Below are 4,102 nucleotides of genomic sequence, written 5' to 3'. Positions count from 1 at the left end.
CACTCTCCTTTACCCCTCTTTCCCCCCCACCTCCAATCCCTCTCAGTTGTGGATTGGATCAGGTCCTGTATAAGACTCTCTGTCTCTGGTCCCTCCTCCTGATGCTGTGTGTGAGAATGAATTACAGCCAGACTCCTGGCTGACCCGTTTATGGGTCCCTTCTATTCCCTACCAGTTTCTCAGGAAAAAAAATGGGGCAGCACTGGGTTGACCTGACATCCCTCCCCCTTGTCCTTTAACCCTTCAAACTCCCTCTCTCTCACTCACAGACGTATACATTCTTACACAGAATTAATTGTCGGTTCTATTCGGTGCCTCACTTTTAACACACATCTCCTCCGCGCACCCTCCCCCTCAATGTGACAGGCGTCTCAATCTGGTCCAATAGGCAGTCACACATCCTGCACAGCTCCCTGCAGCAACCTGTACATGCAGCACACCCACACAGAGATACACTGACAAAGAGAGAGAGAGAGACACACACAGAGATACACTGACAGAGAGAGAGAGAGAGAGACACACACACAGATATACTGACAGAGAGACACACAAAGATACACTGACAGACACACACACAGATTTACTGACAGAGAGAGACGCACACACAGATATACTAAGAGACACACACAGAGATACGCTGACAGAGAGGGAAGCACACACAAAGATACTGACAGAGACACACACACAGAGATACACTGACAGAGACAGACACACACAGAGATACGCTGACAGACAGAGTGACACAAAGATACTGACAGAGACACACTGATAGAAACACAGCCACACACACACATACAGATACACTGACAAACACACACAGAGTTACACTGAGAGAGAGACAAAAACACACACATACACAAAGACACTGACAGAGACACAGGAGCGCGTGCGCACACACACACAGATATACTGACAGAGACTCGCAACAGATGCACTGACAATGACACACACACAGAAGCAGACAGAGACACATAGATATACCAAAGAGACACAAGCACCCACATACACAGATACACTGACAGAGACACACACACACAGATACATTGACAGAGACAAACACAGACACACACAGAAACTGAGACAGGCACACACACAGATAGAAAAACAGACACACACACAGACAGAAACACACTAACACAGGCACATACAGACACACAGAGACACAGACTCTCACACACACAGAGACAGAAAGGAGAAGAGGTACTCACATGTACACACAGTAGCACAAATACAAACACACAGATATTCACAAAGAGACACAGTTCAAATACACACTGGCCTCTCCCCTGTAGCAAGGGACCAGGTGCTTTGCCTTTGATGCAGCCCTTTTGGGAAGAGTTGTCCGTTACCTTCCCTGACAATGTGACTGGAATACAATGAGCTGAACATTCCCAGAATGTATCTCCCTCGCTGCTTTAAGCTAAGGATTGCCGGCAGGGTGAATTTCCCTGCCATGTGTCTGAGGGCTCCTGTCCAGCAAGAAAGCGGTTAATGGTGGCATGGGAAGTTCAGGGGAATAAAAGAGGCAGCTGCATCACTTTCCCTTTTAATTCCCTTACCTATCTGCCTTCTCTCTCTTTATCCGATTTCACCGGCTGGGCAAGACATCAATTGGAAGCTTCACATTGACAGGGTGCCTTATTAGAAGGGAGGTTTTGTGTAATCGATTACCAACCTAGTGAAGATATGTCAAATTTGACCATTTATTCAATTTCAGGAGTTGGATCCCTTTGTAAAACAAAACATATTATAGGTTTTAAATTTACTCCTCACAGCCCTGAGATATATTTGCCACATTACAGCTTGATTTGAATCTGTCCCCCACTTGGTTTTGGGCAGTTAACACCGTAAGAAATGTCAGGTGAAGGCAGCACCACCCTCTCCATGCTCTTCAATATTCTTGTGTGTTTTTTCTTCGTTTAAACACCACTTCTGCATGTTCCACCCTCAGCTGTCTTCAGCCATGGGTACAACCAGCCTGTAGTTCTGCTCTCAGCCTGGCAGAGGGAGCACTTTCCCCAGGACACTGCTCAGTTAAAAAGGACAGGCAGCCTGAGAAGATCGCTTAAAGGGTCAATGCAACAGAATATCAATAAAAGAAAAATACTGTGGACACTGGAAATCAGAACTTAAAAAAAAAAACACGTGCTTCACACCATCTTCTCAAGGGCAACCAGGGACAGGCTATAAATGCTGGCCCAGCCAGTGGTGCCTACTCCCATGAATGAATGAAACAAAATGTTTCTCCTCATGAATGAGTCTAGGACCAGACGGCAGTATCTCTGAATTAAGCAACGCCCAATTTAAGACTGAGATGAGGAGGAATTTCTCCTCTCAAAGGGTTGTGGCTTTGGAACTCCTTGCCACACAGAGCTGTGGGGGCCAAGTCCTTGTGTATATTTAAGGCTGAGCATGATAGATTCTTGATCAGTCGGGGAATTGAGGGTTACAGAGAAAGGGCAGGAAAATGGACGCGAGGAATTCTGGAGCAGCCTGATCCTACTGAATGACAGAACAGGCTCTAGGGGGTGAACTGCCTACTCTGTTCTTATTTCTTGCGGTCCTGATTAGATTAGATTAGATGCCCTACAGTGTGGAAACAGGCCCTTCGGCCCAACAAGTCCACACCGACCCGCTGAAGAGTAACCCACCCAGACCCACTTCCCTCTGACTAATGCACCTAACACTATGGCCAGCATGGCCAATTCACCTGACCTGCACATCTTTTTGGACTATGGGAGGGTGGGAGGAGAAGGAGAAGGAGAAGAGGATGGGGGGAAGAGACAGAGAGAGACAGAGTAGAAAGGAAAGGAAGCATTTCCTGCAGTCTGCAACCACACCACCTCTTGCAACCACATCATGTCCCATGCATCCACTGACCTGGGGGAAGGGTTCTATTCAGACACTGGAAGACCCACTCACTGAGTAGACAGACATCATCCGCAAAGTGAGGTTGCCTTTATTAGTCAGTGTGCTGAGTGCAGGAGTTGGGAGATCATGTCACGGCTGTGCAGAACGGCACAGTGGTTAGCACTGCTGCCTCACAGCGCCAGGGACCTGAATCTGATTCCAGCCTCGGGCGACTGTCTGTGTGGAGTTTGCACATTCTCCCCGTGTCTGGTCTCCTCCCACCGATGGAAATAAAAACAGAAAATTCTTGAGAAACTCAGCAAGTCTGGCAGCAGCATGGAGAGAGAATCAGAGTTAATGTTTTGAGTCTTCTTCAGTGCACAACAAAGTGCGTTTGCCGTTTTTTCCTCCAGTTTGAAACAGGAGAGGCAGAAATCATTATTCTTTCATGGAGTATGGGTGTTGCTGGCAAGGGCGACATTTATTGCCCATCCCTAGCTGCAAAAGAGCATAAAGGAGTTGACCACATTGCTTGGGTCCAGAGTCGCATGTAGGCCAGACCAGGATAAGGATGGCAGATTCCCTTTCCTAAAGTGAATCAGATGGGTTTAAATTTGACAATCAACAGTGGCCACAAATCTATTAGACTAGATTTTTTACATTGACTTTAACTTCATTTAGAAGAGATTGGAATCCGTACAGTGTGGAAACAGCCCTTTGGCCCAACAAGTCCAAACTGACCCTCCAAAGAGTATCCCACCCAGACCCTATGCTTATCCCTGACTAATGCACCTAACCTACACATCCCCAAACACTTTGGGCAATTTAGCATGGCCAATTCACCTAACATGCACATCTTTGGATTGTGGGAGGAAACCGGAAAGAAACCCACGCAGACACGGGGAGAATGTGCAAACTCTACACAGACAGTCGCCCGAGGCTGGAATCGAACCTGGGTCCCTGGTGCTGTGAGGCTGCAGTGCTAACCACTGAGCCACCATGGTGAGATTTGAACTTGTTTCTACAATATTTACCTGGGGCTCTGGGTAGTCCAGTGACATTACCACTATGCCACCCCCTCCAAGATGGATCATTGGGTCACTCAATTACATCATAAGGGGAATGATACTTGGCTCAAATCATTAGCCCACCACAACCATGAGGCCTACGTTGGCTCCCAGGTTGTCACCAGCTCAATCTCAAAAGCCTTACTCTTGTTTTTTTAACTCCCACCACAGTCATGCCACACCCA

This window comes from Chiloscyllium plagiosum, chromosome 39, assembly GCF_004010195.1.
Source record: "Chiloscyllium plagiosum isolate BGI_BamShark_2017 chromosome 39, ASM401019v2, whole genome shotgun sequence".
Taxonomy (NCBI): domain Eukaryota; kingdom Metazoa; phylum Chordata; class Chondrichthyes; order Orectolobiformes; family Hemiscylliidae; genus Chiloscyllium; species Chiloscyllium plagiosum.
The sequence above is the reverse complement of the archived record's forward strand: the minus strand, read 5'-3'. Positions refer to the sequence as shown.